The sequence below is a fragment of the Herpailurus yagouaroundi genome, unplaced genomic scaffold (genome assembly GCF_014898765.1).
Source record: "Herpailurus yagouaroundi ecotype Mexico unplaced genomic scaffold, PumYag 221, whole genome shotgun sequence".
NCBI lineage: Eukaryota > Metazoa > Chordata > Mammalia > Carnivora > Felidae > Herpailurus > Herpailurus yagouaroundi.
The window spans coordinates 2,444,476-2,463,892 of record NW_024412452.1 but is presented as its reverse complement, the minus strand read 5'-3'; the positions used below and the strand labels follow the sequence as shown (position 1 = coordinate 2,463,892).

General features: G+C 33.7%; 1 long non-coding RNA gene across 1 annotated transcript in view; it reads right to left on the bottom strand.

Moving 5' to 3' along the window:
- Positions 1 to 3,545: 3,545 nt before the first annotated feature.
- Positions 3,546 to 19,417, bottom strand: part of LOC121019151 (uncharacterized) — a 58,302-nt gene continuing 42,430 nt past the window's right edge. Inside the window, exon 3 of the long non-coding RNA XR_005785475.1 lies at positions 3,546 to 3,597. This is a non-coding gene — a long non-coding RNA (uncharacterized LOC121019151). The remainder of the gene's footprint in view (positions 3,598 to 19,417) is intronic.

Here is a 19,417-nt window from a genome sequence, read left to right as displayed (position 1 = left end):
TTGCAGGTACTCCAAGTGTAACCGAACCAACGTGAGTTCACTCCTTGGTGAGTCAGAAACCGTAACAGGTGAGTTGTCACACAAAGAAAACTTTATTGGCAGCAAATAAAGAGATCATGAGGAATAGCTTCCAAAGGTGACTCCCTGAGAAAGGGTGAATGGGTTCCTTTTGTTTAGGATTAGGATGAATATTTTAGAAAGGGAAGTCTTGTCATCATATGCAGAGGCAGACATAAGGTTGCATATGTGCCTTAAAGAAACATGACTTTACATACATTGTGTGTTATGCAAATGGGGCTGATGCTCCTCCTTGGGTGGAGATTTTAGTATTATAATAAGATAAAAGTAGTTGTCAGTCATTCCTGTGGTCATTCCAAGGGTCACGCTAGAGTTCATCTGTGTAGGCTGGAATTAGGGGTTTAGCTCAAATGGTCTGGGTGGTCTGGGCTGGTGGAACGTCTTTTCCGGGCAGTCACCATCACCTGAAAAGTGACTTCAGATTTCATTTGCCTTCATTAAGGGGTAAACTTGAAAGAAGAGCTTAAGGAAAAATGTAAGACAAAGGTTACTGAGTACAGGCAGGTGGTCAGTAAAGGTCAGGTCTTAGTGTCTATTAAGTGACACCAGTTTCTATAAGTGATTTCCTCAGGACATCTCTCATCTGGAATTTTAGAACAAATTGCTTACTCCCACCTGGGAGGACTCTTAGTTAACATGTTTTGTCTTTATCCACAGAATCACCAATATCACACATTTAATGAGTCCTGTCACAGGAAAGGCATATTAGTGCACCACATAGGTATATTCATGTGTATAAAAGAAAAAAAAAACAGTATGCCAGTATATAATTAGCAATAAGAAGTAATCAGAAAGTTAGGAAGTGAGTTATTTAGAGGAAAGGAAACTGCTTTTCATGTAAAAAACAGCAAAATTTTAGAGAGCAATGTTAGCTCTGTTTTCAAGGTATGAAATCTCCCCTTTCAATACCTTCCCCCAAAAAGACAACTCATTAAAAGCAGTGAATTGCTTTTCCTATAAATGGCCATAGAGCAGATACCTTAGACTGTGTGGGCCACACATGGTCTCTGTTGCCGTGTGTGTGTGTGTGTGTGTGTATGTGTGTATTTTTACAACCCTTTCAAAATGTTAAAAAACAATCATTTGAAGACTACAAAAAAAGGCTACAGACTAGATTTGGCTTGTGAACTGGACATAGTTATCAACTTCTGTACTTGAAAAAAAGTATAAAGCTCTCAATGGTTGTTGAACATGTTTAAAATAAGAGACAAAAGTTTAGTTATATTATTTATGCAAATGGATTTTACATTCAATTACAATGGCATCATGGAAACTGCAGGAACAAGCCTGTTCTTCAGTGGAATACAGTGTCCGTGATCTAAACCACACTACCTCCATTGAACTGTGACAACTACTGTAAGTTGTGGACATGTATACAAAGTCTGTGGGTGGAAGGACACTTTGTCTATTCCTCCACCTCCACTTGGAAAAAAACAAACAAAAAAAAACAAACAAAAACAATTAAAAAACTCAGTTTTGTCTCTATTATAATATTTCTGCTCCATGAGTATGACTGGTTTTTAGCTTCTCTTTTGAGCCACATAATATAACATTCTTGTTTGACTCTTTTAAGTCTATGTGGTATGAATTCACTATCTGAGGCTGTTTTGTGAATTAAAAAAGATAATACCAATAATAAAGCCCTACTATGTCAACTGTCTTCATATCTAGCCTCTTGATTTCTAGGCTTGGGATTGACCGGAAACAAAATTCTGAAAATTAAAGAAAAAAAAAGTGTTGGATGATGCCCAAGTTAGAATTTAGCGATTAATTTTATTTACTTATTTTAAAATATTTTTAATATTAATTTAATTTTTAATATTAATTTAATATTTTAATATTTTCAGTGAAAGAAATGGGAGGTAGACAGAGTGGTAACAACAAGAAAGTTGAAATGCCTTGAATTGGAAGGGATTTCCTGCCCCCTCAGCAAGTGGTTTTCTTGGCTAAAAGGTACAAATGAATTATTTTGATATTAACTAAGTTCATCTATTAAAGGAAAGGTTGAATAGTTTAGTTTTTGAAATTTTTTTGGATTTCCTATTGTGTTGAATGATACACATTTTATTTTATTTATTTATGTATTTATACTTTTTAATGTTTATTTATTTATTTATTTTGAGAGATAGAGAGAGTGGGGGAGGAACAGAGAGAGAAAGACACAGAGAATCCCAAGCAGGCTCAGCGCTGTCAGTGCAGAGCCCAGTATGGGTCTTAATCTCATGAACCATGAGATCATGACTTGAGCTGAAATCAGGAGTCAGAAGATTAACTGACTGAGCCACCTAAGTGCCCCATGATACACATTTATAATTGGAATTTTTATAACTTTGTATAATCTTTTATATGTGCTACATAGTAAATTTTTGATACATGTTTACAGTATTTCCTTATATCATTTCCTAATCCATCTTAATTTAATTGTTCTTAGTGCTAAATACTCTTTTTAAATTTTATGTACACTTTCTTTAAATTTATTTCCTTTGTTTCAGTAGCTAAAATCTGAGTCATGTGAGGTCAAATACAAATTAAAAATAAGAGGCTTAATTCTCCCTGTTGAAAAGGAGAAGATTTCCTTTCACTCCTTTTTAGAGCATTTATCTTAGAAAACGTGCAACTATAAGTGTTTTCTCATTGCTTTGAAATGTATATAAATCCTTTTGAAAACTAGATAAGGCTTTTGTCAGCTTTTTGACCCAGGAATGTCTGGGAGCCTTGTCTTTGAAATGTAAACGTTGAAGAAGGTAGAGCCCCTACTAAGAATCCTAACTTCAGTGGGTGCCTGGCCCCAATTTGTAAAACTACCTCCTGTTATAAAGACATAAGAAGTTTGCTTTTCCTCTGGATAAATCCAACTAGCTAACATAGATGGTCACTTCGGTTACCAGGTAAAGTTAAGATAAACTATATATCAGGAATGGTGCTGTCAGGTCCTCTTACTAGAGGACTAGTTGTTTACCTTGAGAACATGTATGTAATGTGTTATCAGCTATTTCTATGTAAATCTGTTTCATTGTATCACATTTGGGTTTAATGCTTCTTCAATAATAAGAGTGTTTCTTCTAGTACCTTTGTGGAGATTTCTGGGTTGAAAGAATATTTTGTTTTAATTAGAGTTCCCCAACAGGCAAATTGTAGTGAACAATTTATTATGAACTATCTCACCAAAACCCAAGTTCCAAGTTCAGCTGCCTGTCTCTTGAAAAGCTAAAATTCAAAAGACGAGTTTTGACTGGAAAGCAATTTGAACTTCATTCAGGAGTCTGGCCACCTGGGAAGAAGATGGACTCTTGTCCAAAGGCTGACCCTGGAGGTCTCTGCCTGGCCCAGAGATTTTTAAAAAGGATTTAACCTGTTAAGAGAGTTCAGTAATCTGTGACATTTCTTGGTTATATGCAGACCTGTTGATGCCAGCTGCAGTTATCTCAGTGCCCTGAGGTTGTGCAGGAAGTTCTGGTTTCTTGGTGTCCTGGGGGGAGCTTCTGCAAGAGAGCCTGATGACGTGCAGAAGTGTTCTTTCTAGGAAAGAATGCATGATCATAGATATACAAAGAAGGGGTTAGTTAATCACACAGGCTGAGAGTGCTTGCTTAATCTTAAAGACCACTAGGCTGGCAGAAGGGACTGAGGAGGTTTCAATTAAACAAATTTTTGGTGACTGTGAATAAGATCTTTTCTTAATTCTGTTTTTGGGTTAGTAATTACTAATTAATTATTACTAATATGTAACAAACTCTTGGACACTTAGCTAGTACCAACCAATACTGATGAGCTATCTCATTATCTTTTCTACCAATATTGTTATATTATTCTTTTAGTAATATTAATCTTATTTATGATTATTAGCGTGTTCTTACTGTGTAAAAAATATTAAGGTCTATATAGAATTATATTTTATTAAAAATACCCCTTTAAGAAAAAATTAAAATAAAACAGAAAGTTGGGCAATATAACCTTTCAGAATCATATGGGAGCCCATATACCTTAGTTATTACTCATTTATTTGTTATTTGGCTTACTTATTTTTGATATATTTGAGGGGTTTTTTACCTATTGCCCTCATAAGTGAACATAAATTGGAAAGGTATAGGATTTTTGTATTATAACTTGTTTCCTCAAAACTGTGTAGGGATATCTTTATTGAAATCAAATATCCTGATAGCAGATTATACATTTCATTCATAGTAATGACCCCAAGATTTCAACATGGAGGTTGTTGGCTCATAGCAAACTCTCAGCAAGTATTTGTTTTTAATATTCAGTGGAAAATGGTGGGGCACCTGGGTGGCTCAGTCAGTTATGCATCCGGCTTTGGCTCGGGTCATGATCTCATGGTTTGTGAGTTTGAGCCCCCCATCGGGCTCTGTGCTGGTAGCTCAGAGCCTGGAGCCTGCTTTGGATTCTGTGTCTCCCTCTCTCTGCCCCTCCCTCGCTCATGCTCTGTCTCTCTCTCTCTCTCTCTCTCAAAAATAAATAAACATTAAAAAAATTCTTTAAATATTCAGTGGAAAATGGTTTTCCAGTGGTGATCTCAGTGTTAATTTTATCTTAACTTGTACAAGCTAGAAGAGAAAGTTGGCAGATAACTATGAATAGACATCTTCTAACAAAGCTGCTCAATAAGATAATTATAACTTTGAAATATCATGTCTATGGAAAGAATTGTCACTGGAGTTTTTAAAAAGTGCACACAAAACACACACACAGACACACACACAGACACACACACAGACACACACAAGTGCTGGACAAAATGTTAGGATGGTTTGGCAGGGTTATTATAGATGAAATTTAAGTATATAAACTAGGTACTTGATTCACATATGCTTCAAAATTCTGATCAAACCTATAATTTGATGTTTGTCATCACTGAATGTGCCAGTTTATTCTTGCTAAAGAATTCCTTTTATCACAGTAATAAATTCTATTCACATATGTTCAGTCAGTAGTTTGTTGTCTATGACATATGGCAACCTACATAAAGTATCAGGTTTTTATACAGTTGACATTGTATTTTTATGAAACTTATAACCTGCTTTTCAAGGTAGTGCATAACCTTTGGGTTTTACTCAAAAATCAAGGTTGACCATATTTAGAACATTGATCTGGGTGTTGAGTATAAAGTATTCCAGAGTATTTAGTTTTTTGAGGTTAATAAAATTTAGATATTCAAATTTCCACCAGTCTTCTCTAAGCAACCTAATATTATACCTAATATTAGTCACCCAAAATGGCATAAAATATGATTTATGATCAATTCAATACTGTAGCCATGTCTTCTGCTTAGAGTGTACTTTTTTTTAATGTTTATTTATTTTGAGGGTGAAGAAGGGACAGAGAGAGAGAGAGAATCCCAAGTAAACTCCATGCTTTCAGTGCAGAACCCGACATGGGTCTCAATCTCACAACCCTGAGATGATGAACTGAGCCAAAATCTAGAGTTGGTCACTTAACCAACTGAACCACTCAGGTGCCTCTAGAGTGTACTTTTTCAGTGTACTTTTTTCAGGCTTTGGGAGAAGACTGTAGTTTCCAAAAATAAAATAAAACACACACACAAACAAAAAAATATATATAGGTCAAATCCAAATCTTGTCACTGCAAGATTTGTGAATTGTGGCAATGTATTTAGCCTCTATGAGCCTTATTTCCATTCTATATATGGTGTTGATAGCATTTACCAAATAACATTTTAGTGGGCTGTGAGAATCAAATGTGATAATTAGTCTACATATGAAAAAGTTTTATTAAGATGCTATTTTAAAGTTTACTTCACTTTTTATGTAATTGACTCACTTTTTTATAGAACCTGAGGAATCAGTTATTTAATAACTATATTTATTTCATTTCTCTGACCCATTTTACAAAAGATAAAAATTCTCCATTAAATCTCTAAACTCCTAAACAGCTAACCCTATGTTTTGCTTAGAAATCACTCATTTTCCCAATAGGCACATTCCAGCTGAGGTAATTAGGAATGCTCTGTTCACAACTCCCTAAACTTCATTGTATCCATGGATTTGGAGAGGACTTTGTGATTTTCTCTATTTAGCAACGTCACTCAGTTTAAATACCATATTTTACTTGACATTATTACATTACGCATCATCATAGGTGTTTTCTACCAAATTAAATATACTTTTCTTGCCAGAATTCAAAGTTCAATCCTGAGACCATTTTTTTTCTGTACCCCAAGAGCTGCTTGAGTGTCTATCCTTCTCCTCCCAATCCCCAGATGAAAGCACAAAGGCATCTTCATTGCATCTGGGTGCATGCTATTAAAATCCTGTTCATAATGTAAGTGGATAGTAACATCCATACAATGAGGGTGCCATGTGTTGGCTCTTTTATTGATTATAAAAAAATAAATATGTTTTTAAATTACTCTTGTTTTACATAATAAAATAAATCTATATTCAGTTTAGAAAAAAATCTAACCATAGATAAATAAGTGTAATGAAAAATTGTCCCTTTCCTATTCATTTTTTAATGATGTATTTTTAGAAGAGATTTATATTAACAGAATTGAGGAGATAGTAGAGAATTCCCACATACTCCTTCACTAGTCTCTCCTGTCATTAACATCTTATATTAATAGGGTAATATTTATCTTGCTTGTATTGTCACAATTAATGAACCAATATCGATATGTGATTATTAAATAAAACTCAGTGTATTCAGATTTCATTAGATTTTACCTAATATCTTTGTCTGTTCCAGGATCCTATCCTGTCATGTCCTTGGTTCCTTTTGGCTGTGACAGTTTCTCTAAATTTCCTTGTTTTTGATGAATTTGACATTTTTGAGGAGTATTTTTCAAGTGTTTTATAAGATATCTCTCTACTGGAATTTGTCTGGTGTTATTTCCTTATGATTAGGTTCAGGTTATATACTTTGGAAAGAAAGCCCACAGAGATAAAGTATAATTTTATCACATCATGTTTAGGGTACATACTATAAACATGATTTTTCACTGGAGAGGTTTACTTTGATCATGTGGCTATGGTAGAGTTTTCCAGGTTTCTCTACCTAAAGTTACTCTTTCCCCTTTTTTCCAAGTACTCTTTGGAAATAAGCTACTATGTGCAACCCACACTTACAGAGTAAGAATTGATGCTATTACCTCCTAGGGAGTGGAATACCTACAAAAATTATTTGGAATTATTCCACATATTTGTCTCTCTCCCTTCCTTCCTTCCTCCCTCCTCCCTCCCTTCCTTCCCTCTCTCCTTCCTCCCTCCCTTCCTTCCCTCCCTCCTTCCTTCTTTCCCTCCTTCCTTCCTTCCTTCCTTCCTTCCTTCCTTCCTTCCTTCCTTCATTTGTTCAATCATTTCTTATATCTGTATGACTTCAGATTATTCATTTACCCTGAAGTTTATAATCTAAGAGTTTTATTTTGATGCTCAAACTGTTCTAGCTTTGCCCATTTAGAGCTCTTTCAGTTACCTCCTGTGTCACTTTGACATATTTCTGTAGTATTATTGTTATTACCACTACTTCTACTACTAGTACTAGTACTTTCTTGCTTTCTGGCACTGAAAGATGCTTCTGGCTAATCCTGTATTCGTGTGTATCCCAGTTCTGTAATCCGCCATTTCCCCAAGAAGCCCTGGTTCCTTTTATTTGAAAATGTATCAGAGACCAAGATCTGGGTACCAGAGTTGTTCATTGCCATTGTTATATTGTTTCTCGATGGTCTTTTCACCTAACAGAGCAAGAAAATATACGTGTGTAGACTAACCTCCACACGTACACACAAACATATATTTCTATATGTAACCATCAATATTAAGATAAACATGAGTTTATATTATCTCCAACTCTAATTTATTACCACCTAGAGTACTCTAGCTTCCTCTTCTTGCTTATCTGTAAAAACTCCCATTCTTACCATCTGTGATTCATGTATAGGTTGTTCAGTCCTAGTATTAGCAGAATTGTTTCAGTATCCAATAGGAAACTTTATTAACTACAGTACACTGCTTATGTGTAATTCCTTTTTTTTTAAAGTTTATGTATTTATTTTGAGGGGAAGGAGGAGGAGCAGAGAAAGAGGGAAAGAGAGAATCCCAAGCAGGTCCCATGATGTTAGTGCAGAGCTTGACGCAGGGCTCAAACCCACAGACCCTGAGATCATGATGGGAGCCAAAATCAAGAGTGGGTCACTCAACCCACTGAGCCACCCAGGTGCCCCTATGTGTAATTCCTTTTGTTTTCAATCTTATAAACACTCCTGTACAAACTTACTTAAGTCAGTACCTTTTCCCCCCACTCTCTTCTCTAAGGTGGCTTCACACATAATGTGATTCACACAAAGTTAAATTCTTTTGTGGACAGTCCACATTCCTTCCTGGGAGCCCCCCTCAAAAATATTTTGTTTTTATTTTATTTTAAACATTGTTTCATTCTTTGTACTGTACTATGGTTTTTTGACAAATGTATAATTTCTTGTATCTACCATTGCAGTATCATATAGAATGTTTTCAACACTCAATATCCTCTGTACTTCACCTGTTTAGCCCCCTCCCTCCACCTGAACCCATGGTAACCACTGACTTTTCACTCTCTAGAGATTTTCCTTTTCCAGAATGCTTTACAATTGGGATTATATACTATGTAGCTGTAACACCCTGTCTTTTGTTCAGCAATACACATGTAAGTTTCAGTGATGCATATTTCATCCCTTGATAGCTTATTTCTTTTGCTTGTTGAGTAAATTACACTGTATAGAAGAAGTACTACAGTTTGTTTATACAGTCACCTAATGAAGGGCATTGGTTCCTTCCAATTTTTGGCAGTCATAGTTAAAACTGCTATAAACATTCCCATGCAAAGTTTATGTTAACGTAATTTTTGAATTAGCTGGACAAACACCTATAATGGGATTGCTGGATTCTAAGGTAAAAACTATGTTTTGCTTTGTAAGAAATTGTCAAGCTGTCTTCAGAATAGCAGTGCCATTTGTGTGCCCATCAGCATTGATTGAAAGGTCCTTTTGTTCTGCATCTGCACCAGCATCTGGCACTAAAAGAAATAATAATAATTTTAGCCATTATAATTGGTATTCTATTATAGCGGTGTTCTATTGTTTGAATTTGCAATCCCCTAATAACAAATGATTTAGAGTTGTATTTTTAACTACAATAAAACATATTTGTTGCAAGAAATTATAGATGCTATATCTCTATCTCTAGTTCTATCTGTAACTATATTGCCACCACCCAGAAAGTCAATGTTATAATTTTGGCATATACACTTTTACACATTTTTAATGCATTTATAACATAAATATAGTGAATTTGTGGCCTAAACTTTGATTTGGCCATATAATCTTGCACCATTTTCATCAAGTCTAGCAGAACTTACTCCATGGCTTTATTGTGTGATTATCATTGTTTTTTGTTTATGTTCCCACCAAAGGTCTTTGCCACTCCTCCTGTTAGTGTTTTCATCTATTTTTATTGATTGGAAAAGACTAATGGAAAGCCTTATTTAATGTTACTGCTTTCTTCTAGCATAATCAAAGAAGAAAAACATTCCCAGCATGACAAAAATTAAATGATAAAATACACACAGAACTACACCAAGTTTATACACTAAAGAATAAGCAGCCAAGAGAACAAACCATCGAGGGCTTCTGGGATTAAATCACAGCCATGCATACGATTGACAGCTTATAAATTTGGGGCTGGAAAAGATGAAGCATTGAGATAGGCTGTCATCTTATAAAACTTTCCAAAGAGAAGAAGGAAGTGAAAACTGATAATAGATGCAATTTTCTTTTTTTCAGCTGTTACAGGTTTCATTTTGTTCAGTAATTTTCCCCAGGATAATAAGGCAAACAATTGTAAGAGGAGGATAAAGAATTGATTTATTTCATAACTATAGAAAAGCTCTACTAAATATTTTACAATGCAAATCACTTATGTATAAAGTTTTTCACCCTAAAATAAATGAATTTTTGCCATTATAATTTTTAAAACTTGAAAAATACCTATCCCGGTATTTTTATATTGCAAAGTGTACTTAATAGTTCCATTTTAAATATCACTATAGATACCCCCAAATATATTCAATTATCATCTATTATTATTAGTTATTACCAATATTTCATTATTAAAACAATGATGTAGCACACTTATAAACAATATCTTTGCACATGTATTCAACTATATTAAATTACAATTAATAACTATACTTGAATTATTGGGACAAATAATATAATAATATATTATATATAATATAATAATATATAATATATATAATAATATAATATTTTGATAGATAAATTGTTTTCCATAAGTTCTTTATGAGCCTATGTTTGCATCAGCCTTGTATTTAAATACTCTTTTCCACATGACCAATTAATATAGGATATTATTGGTAATTTGTATGTTTTTACATTCATTGAGAAAAACTGGTGCTGTTGTTAAATTCAGTGAGAAAAACTGATAATGTTCTTTCCTCAATATTATAAAAAAATAAGCATAGTGTTTAAAAGTTTACTGCTCTTTTACATTTCTTCTGTGAATTGCTGAGTTATATTATATTATATATATATAATATATATATAGTTTTCTTGTCTTTTGTAATTTGTGAAACTCATTATATGTTATGAATATTTATTATTTTCAAAATGCATATTGCAAGTACTTTCTTCGAGATCATTTCTTGTTTAAAAATTATGTTGATGTCAAGGGGCGCCTGGGTGGCGCAGTCGGTTAAGCATCCGACTTCAGCCAGGTCACGATCTCGCGGTCCGGGAGTTCGAGCCCCGCGTCGGGCTCTGGGCTGATGGCTCAGAGCCTGGAGCCTGTTTCCGATTCTGTGTCTCCCTCTCTCTCTGCCCCTCCCTCGTTCATGCTCTGTCTCTCTCTGTCCCAAAAGTAAATAAACGTTGAAAAAAAAAAATTTAAAAATTATGTTGATGTCAGATGTAAAGTTTCTTTGTTTTGCTTTTTATTGCTGAAATCTTTCAATCTTCCCATTTTGTTTTATATGTTCTATACCTTTGTACATAATTTCAAATTTTTATATCTCAGATATGTCTATCAAAAATATTAACATATATTATAGTTTTATTTGTAATACATGTTATGTGCAGTATTATTTAAGGAAAAATTTTTCATATAGAAAGCCAATCATCCCAGCAGTTTTAAATGCAGTTTTTTTTTTAAGTGATCATAAATGAATTCATGTGCAGAACAGTATTTCCATTTATGGATACTTGTTTTAGGACTCTGTTCTGTAGCAATGTACTATTTACTTCCTATATTATTGTAAAGTTAAAAAAAATCTCGTTGGAATTTTGATATGATTCCAATTTTTACAAGGGAAGATATGTTAGCATTATAAATAAAACAGATTGGCAATCATCAAAAAAGTGGAGACCATCGCACCTCAATTCTACCTATATTATAGATTCTTTTCTTAAAATTGAATGTAATCCAAGATTCACACTTCAACATTTTCTAGTACTTGCTTTGTATTCATAGGGAAGGGAGAGATTTACTCTCATACACATTAAAATAAAGCAGAGTCACAGAATTAATTCAAAGTAAAAGGAGGCTGTGACTTTGCTTATTTAATAGGGTCCTGATGATTTTTCAGAGGAGTACCAAATTCAGAATGGGTCTTTTTCTGTCTCCTCATCTCTTGTCTCTGTCTTTGCCTCTGTCTGTCCCTTGGTCTTTGTGAAATGACTTTTTATTTGTTTGTTTTATATTTTACTTTTTAATATATGTCATAAACTTTGTTGATAATGGAAAATGGAGGACATGATTTTTTTTCTTATTGGCTAACCAATTCTCTTTAAATTATCCTGACTATAGTATGATGGTATTTTGATTTCTGGTAGGGAAAATTTATGCTTACCCCCAACACATTTATCTTTATTAAATTAGTATTTATTGGGCGCCTGGGTGGCGCATTCGGTTAAGCGTCCGACTTCAGCCAGGTCACGATCTCACGGTCCGTGAGTTCGAGCCCCGCGTCGGGCTCTGGGCTGATGGCTAGGAGCCTGGAGCCTGTTTCCGATTCTGTGTCTCCCTCTCTCTCTGCCCCTCCCCCATTCATGCTCTGTCTCTCTCTGTCCCAAAAATAAATAAACGTTGAAAAAAAAATTAAAAAAAAAATAAATTAGTATTTATTATTCTTGGACAATTATTCTTTTAAATTACATTTAAATAGTTTTTTTTAACCTAATGTTGAATGTTTGAATGGGATCTTAATGAACATATAGTTTATTCACAGAAAAGAGTATGAGAATTTGAGTCATAGATAGTAGATAGATAGATCGATCTATATATAGATATATATTTATTAGGTGTCATTTCAAGACCTTTGAAAATTTTTCTAGTTTCTGTATGATTTTCATCCATTTCTTATTGAATTACTAAGAGGTTCTTTAGGATTGTTATTTGTGTTATTAGTGATCCTCTTTGTCTAGTACACATTTGTAGTTGTTCTGGCTGTTTAGACTATGTTTTTTCATATATTAATCTTGTAAGGGAGCATTATATTTTACTGTCAATATTTTTTTGTGTTTGAATGTCTTCTGTGAATGTTTTTGGTAGCAAACCATGTAGTTTGCAAATCTTTATTCCACTATTTTTTTTTTTCTTATTGAATCAGTTAGAACCCTATAGTACCATTCCTTAGTACAAATGATAGTGAACATTCTGGTCTTACTTGTATGTGTGTATGTGTGTGGTCTAATTCAATGTTTTATCTTTATTTTAATTTTTATTATTTTTTATTTGTGTACACTTGACTCACAATGTGGTATTAGTTTCAGCTGTACAATGCAATGATTCAACATCACTATTCCTTATGCTTTGTATACTCACCACAAGCGTAGCTACTACCATCTGTTACCTTGCAACACTATTACAGTATCATTGTCAATATTTCCTATACTGTGCCCTTTATTCCTGTGACTTATTCAGTCCATACCTGGAAGTCTATATCTTCCAGTTCCTTTCACCCATTTTTCCCTTTCCCCCATCCCCTCATCTCTGCCAAGCATCAGATTAATCTCAGTTAATTATAGGTCTGATTCTCCTTTATATTTGTTTGTTTATTAATTTGTTTTGTTTTTTTAGATTCTACATATGTGGGTGATCATATGGTATTTGTCTTTCTCGGTCTTGACTTAAATCACTTAGCATAATGCCCTCTTTGCCCATTGTTCTGGTTTTATTTTTAAAGGTAATAGAAATACTTGAGTAGTTTCACTGTATTAATGATGTTTTTAAATAGGTTTTTACATTTAATTTGGTTTTTTTTAATCACAACTTAATGTATAGCTTATAACATTATTCTCTATCATTGAGTAATTAAATCATAGTATTATCCATTTGATTCAATCAATTATGATAATATAGCCCTAGGTCTATTAATTATTATATTCCTAGAACAAACTCTACTTGGTCATGATGACGTATGCTTAATTATAGTTAGGCTTCATATGCTAAGGCTTTCATTAAATTTATAATTGACTTTAAAATAATGATACTTCATAGTTTATGAACTTCATAGTTCATACTTCATAGATTAATTTTATATTCACCTTCTCCAACTGTGGGTATTAGGGTTACCATACCATCAAGGACTGATTTGAAAAATAATCTATCTTCTACTATGATCTCAGAAAGTTTACATATCATAAGAAATATTTTCTTGGAAGTGTGGTAGAATTCACCATAGTACACTTGCCTTATTTGGAGGTGGATTCTTGATAGCCTTTAAAGTGTTAAGTCTATGAAATTATACCTTCAGGGTCTGTTTCTATTCCTGAGTAATTTTATGCTATATGATCTCCCCAAAATATTAGTCAAGATTTCCAAATTCATAATTTTGTAAGTTTTATATGTATCTGTGGCTATGCTTCTCTCTCATTCTTTATCTTATATATATTGTTGTTGGTGGTGGTGGTTTTAGTGATTTGCATTAAATTAAAAAAAATTAAATTAAATAAAAAAAAAGGGATTTATGTGTGTATAAGCATGATGTGAGTCATCTTGGACTGAAAGCAACACTATATATTTTAAATTGTATAGCTTTAGAAAACCCAGCTCTAAAATTTCAGATTTCTAATCAGAAAATAATATATATATATATATATATATATATATAGTGTATATATATATATAGTGTATATATATATATTTGTGCATATATATATATTGTATTTTTTCATTCTATCTTTTTTCATGGTTTTACATTAATAGCTATTCTAAATAGTGGAATGATCTTGGAAAAGAGTAATTCTTAACTCTGCAATCTAAAAACAGTAGAGAAGCAAAAGTTGCCAAGATAGCCCACTGTCCCTCAAAAGTGATGTATGTATAAACGTTTGCTACTCCAGTAGCATGTACCGGCATGCTTTCTAAGTATGGTTTTCTACTCCATGGAGCTGAATTAGCTCAGTCTGATGACTACTGTCAACCTACAGGGTGCTGCTGTCTGATACTAATCCTGATATGCCATTCAGAAGAGTAAGAGAGTTTTCTGGTAAAATCTTCTATATTCTGCTAACAGTTTTCTCTAAGTGTTTAAATTTGTTGGTATAAACTACTGTAGGCCTCTGGTATTACATAAATATAATTTAAGTGTACATAAAATAAGTTTTTATTAGTTTCTCCTACAAATTATCCATATAGTATTATCTTGTATCAGTAAGAGTATCAAAAAGGTTACATGATTTATGTTTTTGTATATATTTCTTTGGGTATGTATAGTAAGTCACACCATTTATGGGTATCATTGAGCCACCTACCTCCTATTTTTCTGATTATTATTTTCACTTTTCTTCTCTATTCTGGGTACAAAAATCTACTTCTTAAAATGTTCATAATTACAGGCATGCTATTTTTATCAATTTTTCCATATTGAATTTTTTTAGAGAAATGGTTTTATGGTTTTATGGTTTATTAATGTTTGTAGTAAATGAGGTTAGATTTTAAAGTGTTTGATTGATTTTTATTGAGATATAATTACATATAATCGACATGTAATTAAAGTGTATTTTTAAGGTTATCTTCTACAGCCACACTTGATTGAGCCAAAGTGTGCTAATAGAATAACAAAATACCTCCCCGCCCCCAATTACTCACTTCTTTGTTGTAACTAACTGTTGTTACAGCTGGTAAGGCAAATTGACCTCAGTTAATTGCTGCAGGCTAGTGGATCTCATACTTTATTGTGTATTGGAATTACCAGGGAAGGTTTTTAAACATCCCAATGCTCAGGAAAAACCTCAAACCAATGAAATGAGAATCTCTGGGAGTGAGACCCAGCCATCAGTAGTTTTAAATGATCTTCAGGGGATTCAAGGTGCTGCAAATTTGAGAATCACTGTGCTATTTCCAAAATCTCAAATTTCATCCAGGGATAAATATGTCTTTAGAAAAGTACGTGTGTGTGTGTGTGTGTGTGTGTGTGTGTGTGTGTGTGCATGTAATCATTTTATCCCACCTTCCAGTATCCCTGACATTACAACTGACATAGTGTAAATGTTAACATTTTGTTTACTTAAGTATACTTATTTATTGTGTATTAGTTTAAGGGGAGAGCCAGTAGGTAAGAAATCGAGGATACTTGTGGGTGCATTATTTTACAAATCACAATGGATGAGTAGCATCTGTGTGCTTTAGAAAACTAGAAAGGGGTAGACAAGGGGGAAATGTGAATAGCTTTACAATAGAGAAACCTCATAGACACTACCATAGCCAAATGGTCAAGGTTAATATCAACAGTGAAATAATACTGAGATGATGAGATGAAAAAGAAATTTGCCTTTGCAGTCTTTCTTCCCAAAACACATAACCCAAGTCTACCCATGATAAAAATATCAGAAAAATCTCAATAAATGGACATTTTACAAAATATTTGACCAGAACATCTCAAAATTATCAAGGTCATCAAAAACAAGGAAAGTCTGAGAAGCTGTCGCAACCAAGAGGAGTCTAAAGAGACATGATGACTAAATGTCAGGTCTTAGGCAAGAAAATGAACATTGGGTAAAAACTAAGTAATCTAAATATACAGGCATTAGTTAACAACACTGCATCATTATTGGTTCATTAATTGTGGTAAATGTACTATACTATTATAAGATGCCACCATGGGAAGTGTCTGTATTATTCTTCCAATTTTTCAGTAAACCTTAAACCTGTATAAGATAAAAAGTTTATTAAAGAAAAGAGCTATAGGATGTGTTGGAGAAGAAGTATTTCCTTCATGCTTCAAGTTCCTTCTAGCTGGACTAAGAATCAAATTGACATAAGATTAACAGTAAAAATCAAACTTAATAGCATACATATGGGAAATCTGCACGGACATGGAAATTCGAAAGACAGCGAGGCAACATGACAAAGGAGAAAAATACCATCAGGAGGAAGGTGAAAGGAGATATCTGGAAAACAAAATTTGTCCTATTACATAGGTAAGTTTCTTAGGTAAACAGGAATCTCTATTAATAGCTTTCTTCCTGATATAAGCAGGCAGTTGATGGGGTAGGTAAGGAGCTTTTCCTGAATCTGCTGGGTTTTGGTTGCTTTTAACTCATAACAATGTTCTTAACAAAGTGGACCATCTTCAGGTTCCCTACCCTTGATCCCTACAAATGCTAAAAACTCTTTTCACCCACATTATGAAAGACAATATAAAGATCAGCTTTACTCCTAAGATTAATATGAAATTATGAGATTGTTTATTTTCTATATATCACTGAATATAGTGATGGCACTAGAACTTTCTACTTATTTAAAATATCCACAAGGTCTGCTATGCCAAAGACTTCCTCTGGGTTTATCGTTCTTTGGTTTAGCTAGTATTTCTAATTATCATCATGTGGATGATTTCCTAATCTATGTCTCTCCAGCCCTACCTTCCCATGTAATATTTTAGATTGTATTTCCTTCTCCTGAAAACTTCTCCATAGATTTATTTATCAGATATTTGCACAGCAGTAATGTGCTAAGAATTGTGTAAATCACTATGCCCCACCATCTTTTTTTTTTTAAATTTTTTTTCAACGTTTATTTATTTTTGGGACAGAGAGAGACAGAGCATGAACTGGCGAGGGGCAGAGAGAGAGGGAGACACAGAGTCAGAAACAGGCTCCAGGCTCTGAGCCATCAGCCCAGAGCCCGACGCGGGGCTCGAACTCACGGACCGCGAGATCGTGACCTGGCTGAAGTCGGACGCTTAACCGACTGCGCCACCCAGGCGCCCCACTATGCCCCACCATCTTATCGTAATGAATTTTTGTTTCTCTTTCCTTCTCACCCCCAAAATTCTGTACCTCTCCAAATTTCAATTTTTCAATTTAAGAGTTTAAATTAAATATATATTATTATTCTAAACCTGTAATCTAGAGAAATAACAAATATTACTGACTTTCCCATACAAATATTTCTGCAGTTTTTCATTTTCACGGACATCATCCTCAACATTCTATGTGTGTTTTACTGACACTTTCTATAATGCCATCAATCACATCTTTCCACAAACGACCTGCAATGACTCTGTTTCCTAGCAAAATGAGGAAGTATTTTGGATCTTTCCATTCAAGGTCTTTCATAGTCTAGCTCAAACTGTCAATATTATTTCTTATTTTCCATAACATAAATGTCTTGCTCTGAAAGCTAGTACCTTGCTGTCAAAAAAACTTGTTTGCATTCTTGCTGTTGTGGCTTTTTGTCTTCATAGCCAAATCTTCTAAAACTAACAGTTCTTTTCCTACCCCTGTGGTTTCTTCATTTGCCATTTTTCATCAAAACTCTAAATGTTTTCTAGCATAAATAAGATAATTTAGCCCAATTATGTTATACCTTATTCTAGATGTTACTCAAATTTGAATATAATATTTTTGAAAACAGATGTTATTTTAAGTGATTTTCAAATATCTGTCCCCCTCCAAGGAATTCTTTATGAAAATTTAAATACCTCAGGGAGACATAAATAATTGTGAATAAATTAACATGCATTTATACTCCAACAGGGACAATTTTTGTTTTTAGAGTAGTTAATAGATCCCAGAGGGAATGCAAAGTTAAATTGGGAAGAAAAAGTCCAAAGATATGGGAAATCTACAGACAGGCAATGGAAGGCCAGAGTGAGACTATGACAATCAGGTCATTCAGCTGATAGCTCAAGGCATTCATGAGAATTAGGAAAACTAGTTGAAGAGTTATTGAGCATCATTCTAGTGTGGTCTCCTGTGAAAATATGAAATGCTTGTCTGTCGAACCTGTTCAACCATTAAAGGATAAAATGCATTGACTCCAACCCTTGTAGGACTCCTGACCAAAGGTATTTCCTTTGTCATCAAATGTTTGGGTTTCCTAACTATCAAAGACAGAGGAAGGAGCAGGTTTCTCATGTCTGAAAGATCTAATAGGGGTTGCTAAATTTATTATCCTGATTTGGAAAGTATCACCTGTATAGAAACTCTTGATTGGAGACCTTAAGTTTTTAAATGGTGCTTATATATTTTTTCTTACATACAAATGAGACATCTATACCTGGAGCTGTCTAAAAGACCACATGGGAATATCATCAGAGAGAAAAAATTTAAAAAATATGTTTTGAAGAAAAAAATATGCTGCTATCTTGCATTTATATTTACCCAAAAGCATTTGGTACCCAAAACTTAATAACTTGAAGGCATTTTCTTATTATCAAAATGCTGCTTTAGACTCGGTGAATTTTGCCATAAATCTAGCTGGACTTAGCAAGCCATTAAAAAGACCTAATGCACATGAGGGATGAGGATGTCACCAAGAAAACAGGCAAGGATCTCAATAAAATAGGAGCCCCAAATTACTGACACTAGGTTCTTTTTATCAATAAGAAGTGTAGATTCTGATACTGATAGCAAAAGCTTTAAATAAAGAGATAGTTCTACAGAGTATATACTCCAGTTTTAAAAGTTTTTCCATTCAAATCTAGTTAAGCATTTTTGTACTGATCCCATAGTGAAAGTTTTATTGTCCCCTGGAAAGAGTATTTTGGAAGTATTTAAGACTAATTATGATGAGTGAGCCCATGGTGGGAGAATCAGTAGGTAATTCTAGGTATTCAGAAGGTAAATGAGGATACCAGGTATCTAGGACAAGTTAAGAACTTGATTCAAGGAAACAGAGTAACATAAAGTATGGGGAAGAAAGATATGGTTGACCTACTTAGGTCTTGGCAAGTTGGTGAGAAATAACTACAGGTACAACTAAATAGAACAGCCAGAGTTTAAGTTGAGGATCTTGATGATCAATCTGATAAACTATTATGAAAGAATGAACAATAAAAGAAAATTTTTGGTCATTGATATTAAAGT